Below are 19,191 nucleotides of genomic sequence, written 5' to 3'. Positions count from 1 at the left end.
GCCTTATCCCCATAATCTTTGATAGCGCTATCTTTAAGAGCTCTATCCATCTCTTTCTTGAAAGCATTCAGAGACTTGGCCTCCACAGCCTTCTGGGGTAGAGCATTCCGTGTATCCACCACTCTATGTGTGAAAAATTTCTTCCTCAACTCCGTTCTAAATGGCCTACCCCTAATTCTTAAACTTTGGCCTTTGGTTCTCGACTCACCCATCAGCGGGAACACGCTTCCTGCGTGTAGCGTGCCCAATCCCTTAATAATCTTATATATTTCAATCAGATGCCCTCTCATCCTTCTAAATTCCAGTGTATACAAGCCCAGTCCCTCCAATCTTTCAACATATGACTGTCCCACCATCCCGGGAATTAACCTTGTGAACCTACGCTGCACTCCCTCAATAGCAAGAATGTCCTTCCTCAGATTTGGAGACCAAAACTGCACACAGTACTCCAGGCGTGGTCTCACCAGGGCCCTGTACAGCTGCAGAAGGACCTCTTTGCTCCTCTACTCAATTCCCCTTGTTATGAAGGCCAGCATGACATTAGTTTTCTTCACTGCCTGCTGTACTTGCATGCTTACTTTCAGTGACTGATGTTCAAATCTGTCTTGTGTTTCTGTGATATCATACCGGAGGAACATGCTATCATATTTTAACGCATGTATTTTAAAATTACAGTAAACGAAGACTGAGTGTTCTCATCATCTAATTATATCCAATCTAATATTTCTATTTTTGTGTTATTTTAGGACGAGTGAGATTTGTCGTACTGTCAGAGCAGCAAGCGTGAGGACAAAGCGCTCTGAAATGTGATCCAGTGATCTGCTGGCCTTGCCTGTAATGTGATTAGATGCCTCTGTATTCTATCCCGTCACGAGTCGGAGCAATTCGGACTGCAGTCTTGTGCCACCGAGAAGCAACACACATCAAAGTTGCTGGTGAACGCAGCAGACAACACTTCACCTGTGAGTCGACTGGGGTGATATACTGTGTCCGATGCTCCTGATGTGGCCTCTTATTTATTGGCGAGACCCGACGCAGACTGGGAGTCCGGTTTGCTGAACAGCTACGCTCTGTCCGCCAGAGAAAGCAGGATCTGCCAGTGGCCACACATTTTAATTCCACATCCCATTCCCATTCTGACATGTCTATCCACGGCCTCCTCTACTGTAAAGATGAAGCCACACTCAGGTTGGAGGAACAACACCTTATATTCCGTCTGGGTAGCCTCCAACCTGATGGCATGAACATCGACTTCTCTAACTTCCGCTAAGGCCCCACCTCCCCCTCGGACCCCATCTGTTACTAATTTTTATGCAAACATTCTTTCTCTCACTCTCCTGTTTCTCCCTCTGTCCCTCTGAATATACCTCTTGCCCATCCTCTGGGTCACCCCCCCCCGTCTTTCTTCCCGGACCTCCTGTCCTATAATCTTCTCGTATCCCCTTTTGCCTATCACCTGTCCAGCTCTCGGCTCTATCCCTCCCCCTCCTGTCTTCTCCAATCATTTTGGATCTCCCCCTCCCCCTCCAACTTTCAAATCCCTTACTCACTCTTCCTTCAGTTAGTCCTGACGAAGGGTCTCGGCCTGAAACGTCGACTGCACCTCTTCCTACAGATGCTGCTTGGCCTGCTGCGTTCACCAGCAAATTTGATGTATGTTGCTTGAATTTCCAGCATCTGCAGAATTCCTGTTGTTTGCTCTACCATTTGAGCTAATTCCCCAGCACATCCAGTTCCCTTCCTGTAATTTGCTCTGCGCCACAAGCACCATTGCATGCCTGCCACTTCTCACCGTTCCACAATCATCAGCTCACACACAGACACACTCACTAAATCATCAACCAACCACTCAGACACACATACGGTCGTTCTCTGCCCCTGTCACCTTTCATTTCCCCGAACGACAATTCATTCTCCAGCATGCAAAGAATTATCCTTCTATTTTTACAACCGATTGTTATTGAGGTTAGAATTGATATCTCCACTTAAATGTAGTGACAAACATTCGGCGTACAATCACTTCCTCACGGAGACACCGAAACATAACGTGTAATGCATCGCTTCCGTGAACATGCGTATTCACCTCTGCTGAAATCTGTCCCGTCAACACCCACATATCACAAGCAACACCACAGTTAGCAACCTTTACAATTCAGAGTTCCTGTACTATTACGCCCCGGCGGGACCTCATGTGTCAGAAGCAGAACTTCATCATGAACCAAGGAGTTGTCCGCGTCATCCATTTCTTCTGGCAGGTTGTAAAGCTCCATGTACCACTCAACATTCTGCTGGAATTCTACACTGCTATCAAAGAGAGCATACTCGGATCTGCCGTTCCTGCCTATTTCGTTGCCGCATTCTCCGACACTTTTGGAAAACTACAGCCAAATGACAAATCAGCGGAAAAGCTCAATGACTGAATTCCATCATCAATGGACGATTTGCCTCTCTCCTGGACGATGATAGGAGGCACAACACACTGCAGACATACGCACACGACAAACCAGGTCTTGCAAGAGCTCGCTTGTGCAGGGCGCTGCAATTTCATGTTCCTCCACACTTAACGCACATCTGCCTCTTCTGTTTCACAGTCCTCACTTCAAAGCTCTTGCAGAAATATGAAGGATTTTCTCCCGACCTGTGTCACCACACAGATGAGCCGATGTGCACCTCAGCGGATGTATGGAAACGACGTAAGGCCGATAACAACGTCGTCATCTGCCTTCTTTTTCAACGGTGCCCTCCAGCGATGCGTCTAAATTCGGATTCTGCAATCCCTTGCTCGTGCAGTTTGGAATCACTCAACCTAGACTGATTGCTAAATATCTTCCAACGAAGAGGTCACCTTTGTTCCATCTGGGTCTTTGTGTCAGTCTCTCCCTCTGTACACTGATGCATATATGTTATCCGTCAAGTAGGAGGCCGTGCCCAATTCTGATTTGATGGAGGCAGACATGAGAACACGGTGGATCATCTGGTGAAACTTCTGAAATGCCTTAATAAACGAGGACTGAGTGTCCTCATCATCTAATCTAATCTAATATTTCCATCTTTGTGTTACTTTAGGACGAGTGAGAGTTGTCGTACTGTCAGAGCAGCAAGCGTGAGGACATAGCGCTCTGAAATGTGACCCAGTGATCTGCTGGCCTTGCCTGTTATGTGATAAGATGCCTCTGTATTCTACCTCGTCACGAGTCGGAGCAATTCGGAGTGCAGTCTTGTGCCAGCGAGAATCTCTGTAGTACGGAATTGATGATCCGCGTAGTAAAATAAGTCCCGATCCTTCGAGCCGGATTCGAACCAGCGACCTAAGGATGACTCCATTTCCTCTACAGTCCTCCGCTCTACCAACTGAGCTATCGAAGGAAAAGCGACAGCAAGCTTCGCCAGGCTGGCTCCTACCGACAATGATTATGCAGATTTTCATCCTAGTGTCTTTCGACTCACAACAACAGCCTGCCAATTGCAATATCTAGCCCTTCCAACACTAGGGGCCGCAGGCGACCGGATGACGCACATCACCGAGCTGCTCACCATTCTCGGTGCGACAACAACACAGCTCTTTGATCTTCTTTGCTTGTCAAAATCAAAGGTTACTCCGCTTTCCCATTTCCGTCAGTGTCCAGGGCAATTTCCTTTTGACCACTTAACTGATTTCACTCTGAATGGTCGCCTGCTGTTCATGCATTACTGAAACACCAGCTGCCAGCTGGCTGTTCCTCATATCTGCTTTCAACGCAGCAGATTTCCTCCTTTCCTTTGACTGAGACACGTTCCTCTACCTCTCCGCCACACCTATCTTTTGTGCATTCCAAACTTCAGAGCAATTTAATGAGACGAGTGCCTGTGAATAAAAAATGTCAATGGAGAATGCCAGCATCGATCTCGCTACCTCTCGCATGCTAAGAGAGCGCTCTACCATTTGAGCTAATTCCCCAGCATATCCGATACACCTTCTGTAATTTGCTCAGCGCCACAAGCACCATTGCATGCCTGCCACTGCTCACCGTTCCACAATCATCAGCTCACACACAGACACACTCACTCAATCATCAACCAACCACTCAGACACACATACGGTCGCTCTCTGCCACTGTCACTTTTCATGTCCCCAAACGACAAATCATTCTCGCGCATGCAAATAATTATCCTTCGGTCTATTTTTAAAACCGATTGTTATTGCAGTTCGAATCAATATCTCCACTTCAATGTAGCGACAAACATTCAGCGTACAGTCACTTCCTCACAGAGACACCGAAACATACCGTGTAATGCGTCACCTCCGTGAACATGCATATTCACGTCATCCGAAATCTGGCCGCTCAACACCCACGTGTCACCAGCAACACCACTGTTAGCAACCTTTCCGTATTCACCTTTCCTGTATTATTACGCCCCGGCGGGAACTGATGTGTCAGAAGCAGAACTTCTTTATGAAGCAAGGAGTTGGCCGCGTCATTCATTTCTTCCGGCAGATTGTAAAACTCCATCTACGACTCAACATTCTGGTGGAAATCTACACTGCACTCAAAGGAGGAATCTCGGATCCGCCATACCTGTCTATTTCGTAGCCGCATTCTCCGATACTTTTGGAAAAGTACAGCCAAATGACAAATGAGCTGAACAGCTCAATGACTGAATTCCATCATCACGGGACGATTTGCTTCTCTCCGGGTCGATGATAGGAGGGACAACACACTGCAGACATACGCACACTGCAAACCTGCTGTTCCAAGAGCTCGCTTGCGCAGGGCGATCCAATTTCATGTTCCTGTACACTTAATGCAGATCTGCCTCTTCTGTTTCACAGCTCCCACTTCAAATCTCTTGCAGAAATATGGAGATTTTTCTCCCGACTTGTGCCACCACATTATTTGAGCCAAATTGCACCTCAGCGGATATATGGAAACGACATAAGGCCGGTAACAATGCCGTCATCTGCCTTCGCTTTCAACGGTGCACTCCAACGATACGCCGGAATTCAGATTCTGGCATTCCTTGCTCGTGCAGTTTCGCATCGCTCAACCTAGACTGATAGTCAAATGTTTTCCAACGAAGAGGTCACCGATGTTCCATCTGGGCCTTTGGGTCGGTCTCTTCCTCTGTACACTTGCTACGCGCACTTGTTACCTGTCAAGTAGGAGGCCGTGCACAATTCTGATTTGATGGAGGCAGACGTGAGAGCACGGAGGAACATCTGGTGAAATTTCTGAAATGCCTGCTTCGCTGCCACTGCTACTGTGTGATCGGAAATCTCCGGAGAGGAATGCCCAGAATCCTCGGCTTTCCCTGTTGCTTGGCGGCCGGGGCCTGGGTCGACCCGCTCGGCAGAGATGGTGCTCGGTGCTCGGTGCCGGAGGGCTGGTCGGAAGATCGAAGTTTTCGGACGGACTCAAAGTCGGACTGCGCACGGCTGCTTCCAGGACGCTGCATCAGCAGGTTCGCGGCGCTGGAAGCTCATGGCAGGGTGAGTTTCTTCCTTCTACCGTCTGCGTGAGATGACGAGGCCATCAGGTAATTGAAACTTTTTTTTCGGTGCCCATGGTCTGCTCTTATTAAATTACGGTATTGCTTTGCACTGTTGTAACTATTTGGTAGAATTATGTGTTTTTGTCAATTTTAGTCTTGGTCAATAGACAATAGACAATAGGTGCAGAAGTAGGCCATTTTTGAAAGCATCCAGAGACTTGGCCTCCACAGCCTTCTGGGGCAGACCATTCCATATGTCTACCACTCTCTGGGTGAAAAAGTTCTTCCTCAACTCCGTTCTAAATGGCCCAGCCCTTATTCTTGAACTGTGGCCTCTGGTTCTGGACTCACCCAGCAGCGGGAACATGCTTCCTGCCTTCACCGTGTCCAATCCCTTAATATATCGTTAGTGCGCATGCGCCGGTCGTACATGCAGCCCGGTACAGCCGTTCAGATCTAATTTCACTTTCTTCTTCTTACTTTTTAATTTACGTTATTTCTTGTATTTTTCTTCCTCACGGTAACACGTCCATGCTGCACCCTCTCTAACGTGCTGGTAGAAAGAGATTTATTTGGGTTTTCTTTAGAGCTGGAAATGGTTACATCCCGACACGCGGGACCGAAGCAAGGTCGCATTGTGTATTTCACGGACCATCAAATGCCGGCCGGCTTAGCGAACAGAGCGGTGGACACCCCTGCTAAAATCCGGAGGAAAACACACAGAGGGGGATCACAAAGCCGTGGAAAGAGGAACGGGTCGAAAGAGGAGTTCGGTGTTTAATACCGTTCCGCCTGACCGCAAGTGCACTGAGACCGGGGAGCATGAAGGAGTTCCGTGCTTACTGATCTGGTTAACAAACGATGGTACAATCCGGGGTATATTACGATCGAGGAACGTGTTTGCAGACTGGATATTGAACTTGTTACTGTTGGACTTCGGCCACATTCCACCGTGATACAACACTTGGCGGCACAGGAGGTCGTTCCTGCCTGTGGCCATCGAACGTGCAGCTCCTCCTGTGGAGGGTCAGACACCCTGAGCCAATATACTGGTCCTGGACTTATTTTCCATCTGGCATAGTTTGCATTTTGGAGTTTGATTGTTGGGGTTTTTTGTTTTGCTATACTTACGCTCTATTCTTGGTTGGAGCGGCTGTAACGAAACCAAATTTCCCTCGGGATTAATAAAGTATATCTATGTATCTATCTAGCTATCTATGTTTCAATAAGATCCCCTCTCAGCCTTCTAAATTCCAGAATATAAAAGCCCAGTCTCTCCAATCTTTCGACGTATGACAGTCCCGCCTTCCCGGAAATTAGTCTTGTGAACCTGCGCTGCACTCCCACATTAGCAAGAATGTCAATCCTTAAATTTGGAGATCAAAACTGCACACAGTACTCCAGGTCTGAACTCACCAGGGCCCTGTACAGCTGCAAAAAACCTCTTTGCTCTTAAACTCAATTCCCCTTGTTGTGAAGGCCAGCATGCCAGAGCTTTCTTCACTGCCTGCTGTACTTGCATGCTTACTTTCAGTGACTGATGTTCAAGTCTGTCTTGTGTTTCTGTGATATCATACCGGAGGAACATGGTATCATTTTTTTAACGCATGCATTTTAAAATTACAGTAAACGAGGACTGAGTGTCCTCATCATCTAATCATATCTAATCTAATATTTCTATCTTTGTGTTACTTTAGGACGAGTGAGAGTTGTTGTACTGTTAGAGCAGCAAGCGTGAGGACATAGCGCACTGAAATGTGACCCAGTGATCTGCTGGCCTTGCCTGTTATGTGATTAGATGCCTCTGTATTCTATCCCGTCACGAGTCGGAACAATTCGGACTGCAGTCTTGTGTCACCGAGAATCTCCGTAGTACGCAATTGATGATCGGGGAAGTAAAAGAAGTCCCGATCCTTCGAGCCGGATTCGAACCAGCGACCTAAGGATGACTCCATTTCCTCTATAGTCCTCCGCTCTACCAACTGAGCTATCGAAGGAAAAGCGACACCAAGATTCGCCAGGCTGGCTCCTACCGACAATGATTATGCAGATTTTCATCCTAGTGTCTCTCCACCCAGAGCAACAACCTGCCAATTGCATATCTAGTCCTTCCAGCACTATGAGCCACAGGCACAGTTTTGGTCCCCTAATCTGAGGAAAGACATCCTTGCCATAGAGGGAGTACAAAAAAGGTTCACCACATTGATTCCTGGGATGGCAGGACTTTCATATGAAGAAAGACTAGATGAACTGGGCTTGTACTCGTTGGAATTTAGAAGATTGAGGGGGGATCTGATTGAAACGTATAAGATCCTAAAGGGATTGGACAGGCTAGATGCAGCAAGATTGTTCCCGATGTTGGGGAAGTCCAGAACGAGGGGCCACAGTTTGAGGATAGAGGGGAAGCCTTTTAGGACCGAGATTAGGAAAAACTTCTTCACGCAGAGAGTGGTAAATCTATGGAATTCTCTGCCACAGGAAACAGTTGAGGCCAGTTCATTGGCTATATTTAAGAGGGAGTTAGATATGGCCCTTGTGGCTACGGGGGTCAGGGTAATGGAGGGAAGGCTGGGGCGGGGTTCTGCGTTGGATGATCAGCCATGATCATAATAAATGGCGGTGCAGGCTCGAAGGGCCGAATGGCCTACTCCTGCACCTATTTTCTATGTTTCTATGTTTCCATCACCGAGCTTATCACCATTCTCGGTGCGACTCCAACACAGCTCTTTGATCTTCTTTGCTTGTCAAAATCAACGGCAACTCCGCTTTCTCATTTCGCCCAGTGCCCAGGGCAATTTCCTTTTGACAACTGAACTGATTTCTGTCTGAATGGTCGCCTGCAGCTCATGCATAACAGAAACACCAGCTGCCAGCTACCGTTTCCTCGTATCTGCCTTTAACGCAGCAGACCTACGACATTTCCGCCTTTTCTTTGACTGAGACACGTTCATGTCCCTCACTGCCACCCCTATATTTTGTATATTCCAAACTTAAGAGCAATTTAATGAGAGGAGTGCCTCTGGATACAAAATGCCAATGGAGAATGCGAGCATCGATCTCGCTACCTCTCGCATGCTAAGCGAGCGCTCTACCATTTGAGCTAATTCCCCAGCACATCTGGTCACCTCCTGTCATTTGCTCAGCGCCACAAGCACCATTGCATGCCTGCCACTGCTCACCGTTCCACAATCAGCAGCTCACACACAGACACACTCACTCAATCATCAACCAACCACTCAGACACACATACGGTCGCTCTCTGCCACTGTCACTTTTCATGTCCCCAAACGACAAATCATTCTCCCGCATGCAAAGAATTATCCTTCTGTCTATTTTTACAACCGATTGCGACGGCAGTTGGAATTGATATTGTCATACGGGCACGGGCTGGGAACGGACCCAAGTGCAAGACACAGACACTGAAGTACTAAGGACAGGACTAGGATACAGGGCGATTGCAAGGACATGGACAGGAAAACCAGGAACCTGGATAGGACTGAACAAGGGAGCCAGGAGCCCGGGCTTGGACTCCGAGCCAGACACTGCACAAGGACCCAGTACCTGGGTCTTGCCTCTGGCTCGGCCCCAGAACCAGGCAAGGACGAGTCTTGGCAGGCAGGCGGGACGAGACCTGAGACTTGAGACTTGAGACTTGAGGCGAGGCGAGGCTGGAGACTGGAGGTACGAGACTTGAGGCTGTAGAATTGAGGCGAGGCTTAGCAGGTTCCTCCTAGGCAGGGCGCGGATCAACTGGGCACGGCGCGGATCACCACCCAACAGAGGCAAGGAACAGGACGGGACAGAACAAACCCCAGGTAACGGCAAGACGGCCTGGCTTACCTGGGCGGAGGCAAGGGATAGGAAGGGAGCTAGGAACAGGGCGGCTACAGTACAAGACTGCAGGCATGACGAGGCGATGGTTTCCAGCAAGCCAAGGCGTGCGTTTGCAGCAAGACCAGTTGAGCATTTCAGCAAGGCAAGACGAGTGTTTCCAGCAAAACAAGGCGAGTGTTTCCAGCAAGACAAGGCGATGGTTTCCAGCAAGACAAGACGAGCGTTTCCAGCAAGAGAAGGCGAGCGTTTCCGGCAAGACAGGGCAGGGCTTCAGGAGAGGAAACAGAAGGCAGAGGGAGGCATACAAGGTGTTAGGACAAGAACAATCCAGCAACCACACCCTGGTCTCTGAAGGTATTTATGCAGCCAGCCCCAACGAGAATCAGCTGCCTCAATTAGCTCCACAAGGACAGAAACAGGGTAGAAAGGAAACCTGGAGCAAGGGTCGATGAACCGGACCGTGAACCGGAATATGGACATCACGGACCGGACTATCACAGATATCTAGACTTCGAAGTAGCGACAAAAATTCGGCGTAAAATCACTTCCCCATGGACACACCGAAACATACCGTGCTTCTGTGAACATGCAGATGCCCCTCAGCTGAAATCTGGCCCCTCAATACCAACATATCACCAACAGCACCACTGTTAGCAACCTTCCCGCATTCACCTTTCCTGTATTATTACGCCACGGAGGGAACTCGTGTGTCAGAAGCAGAACATCTTCATGGACCAAGGCAACGGCCGCGTCATCCATTTCTTCTGGCAGATTGTAAAACGGCATCAACGACACAACATTCTCCTGGAATTCTACACTGCTATCAAACAGAGCATTCTCGGATCTGCCGTTCCTGTCTATTTCGTTGCCGCATTCTCCGACACTTCTGGAAATCTACAGCCAAATGACAAATCAGCTGAAAAGCTCAATGACTGAATTCCATCATCAATGGACGATTTGCCTCTCTCCGGGACGATGATAGCAGGGACAAAACACTGCAGACATATGCACACTCGAAACCTGCTGTTCCAAGAGCTCGCTTCTGCAGGGCGCTCCAATTTCATGTAGCTGTACACCTAATGCACATCTGACTCCACACAGATGAGCCGTATTCCACCTCAACGGATATATGGAAACGACATAAGGGCGATGGCAATGCCGTCAGCTGCCTTCGCTTTCAACGGTGCCCTCCAACGATCAGCCCAAATTCAGATTCTGGCATCCCTTGCTCGTGCAGTTTGGATTCGCTCAACCTAGACTAATTGCTAAATGTTTTCCAACGAAGAGGTCACCGATGTTCCATCTGGGCCTTTGTGTCGGTATCTTCCTCTGTACACTTGCTACACGCGGCCTCTCCGGTGATGCATATCTGTTATCTGTCAAGTAGGAGGACGTGCACATTTCCGCATTGATGGAGGCAGACCTGATGCACGGAGGAACATCTGGTGAAACTTCTGAAATGCCTGCTTCGCTGCCGCGGCTACTGTGTCATCGGAAATCTCCGGAGTGAAATACCCCGAATTTTCCGCTTTGCCTGTTGCTTGGCGGCCGGAGCCCGGGTGGAAACGTTCGGCAGAGAGGCTGCTCGGTGCTCGGTGTCGGAGCGCTGGTCGGAGGCCGGAAGTTTTCGGACGGACTCAGACTTTGGACTGTGGTCGGTTGCTTCCAGGACGCTGCATCGGCAAGTTCGAGCCGCTGGAAGCTCATGGCAGGGTGATTTTCTTCCTTCTTCCGTCTGCGTGAGATGACGAAGCAATCGGGTCTTTGAGACTTTTTTTCCGTGCCCATGGTCTGCTCTTATCAAATTGCGGTATTGCTTTGCACTGCTTAACTATATTGTAGAATTATGTGGATTCTGTCACTTTTAGTCTTGGGCTTCTTGTGCTTTTGTGATATCATACCGGAGGCACATTGTATCATCTTTTAATGCATTGTAAGTTGATTTAAAAGAACGAGGACGGAATGTCGTCAAAACCTAATCTAATATTTCCATCTCTGAGTTACGTTAGGACGAGTGAGAGTTGTCGTACTGTCAGAGCAGCAAGCGTGAGGACATAGCGCTCTGACATGTGACCCAGTGATCTGCTGGCCTTGCCTGTTATGTGATTAGATGCCTCTGTATTCTTCCCGTCGCGAGTCGGAGCCATTCGGACTGCAGTCTTGTGCCACCGAGAAGCTCTGTAGTACGGAATTGATGATCGGCGTAGTAAAAGAATTCCCGATCCTTCGAGCTGGATTCGAACCAGCGACCTAAGGATGACTCCATTTCCTCTACAGTCCTCCGCTCTACCAACTGAGCTATCGAAGGAAAAGCGATACCAAGCTTCGCCACGCTGGCTCCTACCGACAATGATTATGCAGATTTTCATCCTGGTGACTTTCGACCCAGAGCAACAGCCTGCCAAATGTAATATCCAGTCCTTCCAGCACTAGGGACCACAGGCGACCGGATGACGCACATCACCGAGCATATCACCATTCTCGGTGCGACTCCAGCACAGCTCTTTGATCTTCTTTGCTTGTCAAAATCAAAGGCTGCTCAGCTTTCTGATTTCGCCCAGAGTCCAGGGCAATTTCCTTTGGAACACTTAACTGATTTCTGTCTGAATGGACACCTGCTGCTCAAATACTACTGAAGCACCAGCTGCCAGCTGGCTCTTCCTAGTATCTGCTTTCAAGGCAGCAGATTTCCCCGTTTCCTTTACTGAGACACGATCGTCTCTCTCTCCGCCACACCTATCTTCTGTACATTCCAAACTTCACAGCAACTTGATGAGACGAGTGCCTCTGGATACGAAATGTCAATGGAGAATGCGAGCATCGATCTCGCTACCTCTCGCATGCTAAGCGAGCACTCTAGCATTTGAGCTAATTCTCCAGCACATCCAATTCACCTCCTGTAATTTGCTCTGCGCCACAAGCACCGTTGCATGCCTGGCACTGCTCACCGTTGCACAATCATCAGCTCACACACAGACACACTCAATCATCAACCAACCACTCAGACACACATACGGTCGCTCTTTGCCTCTGTCACCTGTCATGTTCCCAAACGACAATTCATTCTATCGCATGCAAGGAATTATCCTTCTATTTTTACAACCGATTGTTATTACAGTTGGAATTGATATCTCTACTTCAATGCAGCGACAAACATTCGGCGTACAATCACTTCCTCACAGAGACATCGAAACATACCGTGTATTGCGTCGCTTCCGTGAACATGCATATTCAGGTCATCTGAAATCTGGCCCTCAATACCCACATATCACCAACAACACCACAGTTAGCAACATTTCCGCATTCACCTTTCCTGGATCATTACGCCCCGGCGGGAACTCATGGGTCAGAAGCAGAACATCTTCATGAACCATTTCTTCTGGCAGATTGTAAATCTCCATCTACGACTCAACATTCTGGTGGGAACCTACACTGCACTCAAAGGAGCGATCTCGGATCCGCTATACCTGCCTATTTCGTTGCCGCATTCTCCGACACTTTTGGAAAAGTACAGCCAAATGACAAATTAGCTGAACAGCTCAGTGACTGAATTCCATCATCACGGGACGATTTGCTTCTCTCCGGGTCGATGATAGGAGGGACAACACACTGCAGACATACGCACACTGCAAACCTGCTGTTCCAAGAGCTCGCTTGTGCAGGACGATTCAATTTCATGCTCCTGTACACTTAATGCAGATCTGCCTCTTCTGTTTCACAGCTCCCACATCAAACCTCCTGCAGAAATATGGAGATTTTTCTCCCGACTTGTGCCACCACATTAGTTCAGCCACATTGCAACACAGCGGATATATGGAAACGACATAAGGCCGTTAACAATGTCGTCAGTTGTCTTCGTTTTTAACGGCGCCCTCCAATGATGCGTCGGAATTCAGATTCTGGCATCCCTTCCTCGTGCAGTTTGGAATCGCTCAACCTAGACTGATTGCTAAATGTCTTCCAACGAAGAGGTCACCGATGATCCATCTGGGCCTTTGTGTCGGTCTCTTCCACGGTACACTTGCTACGCCCGGCCTCTCCGTTGATGAATATCTGTTACCTGTCAAGTAGGAGGCCGTGCACAATTCCGCATTGATAGAGGCAGACGTGAGGCACGGAGGAACATCTGGTGAAACTTCTGAAATGCCTGCTTCGCTGCCGCGGCTACTGTGGGATCGGAAATCTCCGCAGGGAAATGCCCCGAATTCTCGGCTTTGCCTGTGCTTGGCGGCCGGGGCCCGGGTGGAAGCGTTCGGTAGAGAGGTTGCTCGGTGCTCGGTGTCGGAGCGCTGGTTGGAGGGTGGAAGTTTTCAGACGGACTCAGACTTTGGACTGTGGTCGGTTGCTTCCAGGACGCTGCATCGGCAAGTTCGAGCCGCTGGAAGCTCATGGCAGGGGGAGTTCTTCCTTCTACCGTCTGCTTGAGTTGATGAGGCCATCAGGTCTTTGAAACTTTTTTTTCGGTGCCATTGGTCTGCTCTTATCAAATTACGGTATTACTTTGCACTGTTGTAACTATTTGGTAGAAATATGTGTTTTTTGTCAATTTTAGTCTGGGTGAATAGACAATGGGCAATGGATAATAGGTGCAGGAGTAGGCCATTCCGCCCTTCGATCCAGCACCGCCATTCACTGTGATCATGGCTGATCATCCACAATCTGTACACAGTTCCTGCCTTATCCCTATAATCTTTGATAGCGCTATCGTTAAGAGCTCTATCCATCTCTTTCTTGAAAGCATTCAGAGACTTGGCCTCCACTGCCTTCTGGGGCAGAGCATTCCGTGTATCCACCACTCTATGTGTGAAAAAGTTCTTCCTCAACTCCGTTGTAAATGGCCCACCCCTTATTCTTAAACTGTGGCCTCTGGTTCCGGACTCACCCATAAGCGGGAACATGCTTCCTGCCTGCAGTGTGTCCAATCCTTTAATAATTTTATATCGTTAGTGCGCATGCGCCGGTCGCGTATGCGCCTGGGTTCAGCCCTTACGATCTATTTTTACTTACTTTCTTCTTTACTTTTTAATTTGCGCTATTTTTTTGAATTTTTCTTCCTCACGGTAACACGTCGATGCTGCACCCTCTCTAACATGCTGGAAGAGAGAGTTTTATTTGGGTTTTCTTTAGCGCTGGAAATGGTTACATCCCGACACGCGGGACGGCATCAAGGTCACATTGTGTATTCCACGGACCAGCAAATACCGGCCGGCTTAGCGAACAAAGCGGTGGACACCCCTGCGGAAATCCGGAGGAAAACACACAGAGGGGGATCACAAAGCCGAGGAAAGAGGAACGGGTCGAGACAACAGAGACTTTTGGAGAAGAGGATTTCGGTGTTTAATACCGTTCCGGCTGACCGGAAGTGCTCTGAAGGCGGTGAGTATAAAGGAGTTCGCTGCTTACTGATCTGGTTAACAAGAGATGGTACAATCCGGGATATATTTGATCGAGGAACGTGTTTGCAGACTGGATATTGAACTTTTTACTGTTGGAATTCGGCCACATTCCATCGTGATACAACAGTTGGCGGCACAGGAGGTCGTTCCTGCCTGTGGCCATCGAACTTGCAGCTCCTCCCGTGGAGGGTCAGACACCCTGAGCCAATAGACTGGTCCTGGACTTATTTTCCATCTGGCATAGTTTTGCAGTTTGTTGTTTGATTGTTGGGGTTTTTTGTTTTGCTATACTTACGCTCTATTCTTGGTTGGTGCTGCTGGAACGAAACCAAATTTCCCTCGGGATTAATAAAGTATATCTATGTATCTATCTATCTATTTGCAAACAACAGGAATTCTGCAGATGCTGGAAATTCAAGCAACATACATCAAAGTTGTTGGTGAACGCAGCAGGCCAAGCAGCATCTATAGGAAGAGGCGCAGTCGACGTTTCAGGCCGAGACCCTTCGTCAGGACTAACTGAAGGAAGATATACTGCGTCCGGTGCTCCCGATGTGGCCTTTTATATATTGGTGAGACCCGACGCAGACTGGGAGACCGCTTTGCTGAACATCTACGCTCTGTCCGCCAGAGAAAGCAGGATCTCCCAGTGGCCACACATTTTAATTCCACATCCCATTCCCATTCTGACATGTCTATCCACGGCCTCCTCTACTGTAAAGATGAAGCCACACTCAGGTTAGAGGAACAACACCTTATATTCCGTTTGGGTAGCCTCCAACCTGATGGCATGAACATTGACTTCTCTAACTTCCGCTAGGCCCCACCTCCCCCTCGTACCCCAGCTGTTACTCATTTTTATGCACACATTCTTTCTCTCACTCTCCTTTTTCTCCCTCTGTCCCTCTGAATATACCTCTTGCCCATCCTCTGGGTCACCCCCCCCGTCTTTCTCCCTAGGCCTCCTGTCCCATGATCCTCTCATATCCCCTTTTGCCTATCACCTGTCCAGCTCTCGGCTCTATCCCTCCCCCTCCTGTCTTCTCCTATCATTTTGCATCTCCCCCTCCCCCTCCAACTTTCAAATCCCTTACTCACTCTTCCTTCAGTTAGTCCTGACGAAGGGTCTCGGCCTGAAACGTCGACTGCACCTCTTCCTACAGATGCTGCTTGGCCTGCTGCGTTCACCAGCAACTTTGATGTATGTTGCTTATCTATCTATCTATCTATCTATCTATCTATCTATCTATCTATGTTTCAATAAGATCCCCTCTCAGCCTTCTAAATTCCAGAATATACTAGCCCAGTCCCTCCAATCTTTCAACATATGACTGTCCCGCCATCCCGGGAATTAACCTTGTGAACCTACGCTGCACTCCCTCAATAGCAAGAATGTCCTTCTTCAAATTTGGAGACCAAAACTGCACACAGTACTCCAGGTGTGGTCTCACCAGGGCCCTGTATAGTTGCAGAAGGACCTCTTTGCTCTTATGCTCAACTCCCCTTGTTATGAAGGCCAGCATGCCATGAGCTTTCTTCACTGCCTGCTGTACTTGCATGCTTGCTTTCAGTGACTGATGTTCAAGTCTGCCTTGTGTTTCTGTGCTATCATACCGGAGGAACATGGTATCATTTTTTAAGGCATGCATTTTAAAATTACAGTAAACGAGGACTGAGTGTCCTCATCATCTAATCATATCCAATCTAATATTTCTAACTTTGTGTTACTTTAGGACGAGTGAGAGTTGTCGTACTGTCAGAGCAGCAAGCGTGCGGCAATAGCGCTCTGAAATGTGACCCACTGATCTGCTGGCCTTGCCTGTTATGTCATTAGATGCCTCTGTATTCTATCCCGTCACGAGTCGGAGCAATTCGGAGTGCAGTCTTGTGCCACCGAGAGTCTCTGTAGTACGGAATTGATGATCGGCGTAGTAAAAGAAGTCCCGATCCTTCGAGCCGGATTCGAACCAGCGACCTAAGGATGACTCCATTTCCTCTACAGTCCTCCGCTCTACCAACTGAGCTATCGAAGGAAAAGCGACACCAAGCTTCACCACGTTGGCTCCTACCGACAATGATTATGCAGATTTTCATGCTGCTGTCTGTCGAACGATGGCAACAGCCTGCCAATTGTAATGTCTATTCCTTCTAGCACTAGGGGCCACAGGCGACCGGATTACACATATCACCGAGTTTATCACAATTCCAGGTGCGAGTCCAACACAGCTCTTTGATCCTCTCTGCTTGACAAAACCAAAGGGCACTCAGCTTTCTCATTTCGCCCAGTATTCAGGGCAATTTCTTTTTGACCACTTAACTCATTTCTGTCTCAATGGTCGCCTGCAGCTCATGCATTACTGAAACACCAGCTGCCAGCTAACTTTTCGTCGCATCTGCCTTTAACGCAGCAGACCTACGACATTTCCCACTTTGTTTTGACTGAGACACGTTCATGTCCCTCTCTGCCACCCCTATATTTTGTGCATTCCAAACTTCAGAGCAATTTAATCAGATGAGTGCCTCTGGATACAAAATGCCAATGGAGAATGCGAGCATCGATCTCGCTACCTCTCGCATGCTAAGCGAGCGCTCTACCATTTGAGCTAATTCCCCAGCACATCTGGTCACCTCCTGTCATTTGCTCAGCGCCACAAGCACCATTGCATGCCTGTCACTGCTCACCGTTGCACAGTCATCAGCTCACACACAGACACACTCACTCAATCATCAACCAACCACTCAGACACACATACGGTCGCTCTCTGCCACTGTCACTTTTCATGTCCCCAAACGACAATTCATTCTCCCGCATGCAAAGAATTATCCTTCTGACTATTTTTACAACCGATTGTGACGGCAGTTGGAATTGATATTGTCATACGGGCACGGGCTGGTAACGGACCCAAGTGCCAGACACAGACACTGAAGAACTAGGGACAGGACTAGGATACAGGGCGAAAGCAAGGACATGGATAGAAAAACCAGGAACCTGGAACAGGACTGAACCAGGGAGCTAGGAGCCCGAGCTTGGACTCCGAGCCAGAGACTGCACAAGGACCCAGTACCTGTGTCTTGCCTCTGGCTCGGCCCCAGAACCAGGCAAGGACGAGTCTTGTAGGCAGGCGAGACGAGACCTGAGACTTGAGACTTGAGACTTTAGACTTGAGGCGAAGCGAGCCTGGACACTGGACTCAGGAAACTTGAGGTGAGGCGAGGCTGGAGACTGGAGTCAGGAAACTTGAGGCGAGGCGAGGCTGGAGACTGGAGGCCGGAGACTTGAGGCGAGGCGAGGCTGGAGGCTGGTGACTTGAGGCGAGGCGAGGCTGGAGGCCGGAGACTTGAGGCGAGTCGAGGCTGGAGGCTGCAGACTTCAGACGAGGCTTAGCAGGCTCCTCCTGGGCAGGGCATGTTACTCCTGGGCACGGCGCGGATCACCACCCAGCAGAGGCAAGGGACAGGACGGGACAGAACAAACCTCAAGTAACGGCAAGACGGCCTGGCTTACCTGGGCGGAGGCAAGGGATAGGAAGGGAGCTAGGAACGGGGTGGCTACAGTACAAGACAGCAGGCAAGACGAGGCGATGGTTTCCAGCAAGACGAGGCGAGCGTTTCCAGCAGGACGAGGCGAGCGTTTCCAGCAAGACAGGGCAATACTTCAGGAGAGGAAACAGAAGTCAGAGGAAGGGATACAAGGTGTTAGGACAAGAATAATCCAGCAACCACGCCCTGGTCTCTGAAGGTATTTATGCAGCCAGCCCCAACGAGAATCAGCTGCCTCAATTAGCTCAACAAGGACAGAAACAGGGTAGAAAGGAAACCTGGAGCAAGGGTCGATGAACCGGACCGGGAACCGGAATATGGACATCACGGACCGGACGAGAACGGATATCTAGACTTCAAAGTAGCGACAAAAATTCGGCGTAAAATTACTCCCTCATGGACACACCGAAACATACCGTGCAATGCGTCCCTTCCGTGAACACGCAGATGCCCTTCGGCCGAAATCTGGCCCCTCAACACGAACATATCACCAACAGCACCATTGTTAACAAATTCTCCACATTCACCGTTCCTGTATTATTACGCCATGGAGGGAACTCGTGTGTCAGAAGCAGAACATCTTCATGAACCAAGGCAATGGCCGCGTCATCCATTTCTTCTGGCAGATTGTAGAACTGCATCAACGACACAACATTCTCCTGGAATTCTACACTGCTATCAAACAGAGCATTCTCGGATCTGCCGTTCCTGACTATTTCGTTGCCGCATTCTCCGACAGTTTTGGAAAACTACAGCCAAATGACAAATCAGCTGAAAAGCTCAATGACTGAATTCAATCATCAATGGACGATTTGCCTCTCTCCGGGACGATGACAGGAGGGACAAAACACTGCAGACATATGCACACTGCAAACCTGCTGTTCCAACAGCTCGCTTCTGCAGGACGCTCCAATTTCATGTTGCTGTACACCTAATGCACATCTGACTCCTC

General features: G+C 48.9%; 6 non-coding genes across 6 annotated transcripts; all 6 read right to left on the bottom strand.

The window, feature by feature from the left end:
• Positions 1-3,280: 3,280 nt before the first annotated feature.
• trnay-gua (transfer RNA tyrosine (anticodon GUA)) lies at positions 3,281-3,366 on the bottom strand. The gene is given in 2 exon segments: positions 3,281-3,316; positions 3,330-3,366. It is a non-coding gene; the product is annotated as a tRNA-Tyr (tRNA).
• Positions 3,367-7,380: 4,014 nt separating this feature from the next.
• On the bottom strand, positions 7,381-7,466 carry trnay-aua (transfer RNA tyrosine (anticodon AUA)). The gene is given in 2 exon segments: positions 7,381-7,416; positions 7,430-7,466. It is a non-coding gene; the product is annotated as a tRNA-Tyr (tRNA).
• A 1,040-nt stretch (positions 7,467-8,506) lies between these two features.
• Positions 8,507-8,579, bottom strand: trnaa-agc (transfer RNA alanine (anticodon AGC)). Its single transcript has one exon. It is a non-coding gene; the product is annotated as a tRNA-Ala (tRNA).
• A 2,946-nt stretch (positions 8,580-11,525) lies between these two features.
• On the bottom strand, positions 11,526-11,611 carry trnay-gua (transfer RNA tyrosine (anticodon GUA)). Its single transcript is given in 2 exon segments — positions 11,526-11,561; positions 11,575-11,611. It is a non-coding gene; the product is annotated as a tRNA-Tyr (tRNA).
• Positions 11,612-16,646: 5,035 nt separating this feature from the next.
• trnay-gua (transfer RNA tyrosine (anticodon GUA)) lies at positions 16,647-16,732 on the bottom strand. The gene is given in 2 exon segments: positions 16,647-16,682; positions 16,696-16,732. It is a non-coding gene; the product is annotated as a tRNA-Tyr (tRNA).
• Positions 16,733-17,239: 507 nt separating this feature from the next.
• trnaa-agc (transfer RNA alanine (anticodon AGC)) lies at positions 17,240-17,312 on the bottom strand. The gene has a single exon. It is a non-coding gene; the product is annotated as a tRNA-Ala (tRNA).
• Positions 17,313-19,191: the final 1,879 nt, after the last annotated feature.

Source organism: Mobula hypostoma, chromosome 1 (assembly GCF_963921235.1).
Source record: "Mobula hypostoma chromosome 1, sMobHyp1.1, whole genome shotgun sequence".
Taxonomy (NCBI): domain Eukaryota; kingdom Metazoa; phylum Chordata; class Chondrichthyes; order Myliobatiformes; family Myliobatidae; genus Mobula; species Mobula hypostoma.
This window is presented reverse-complemented; position numbering and strand designations above follow the sequence as displayed.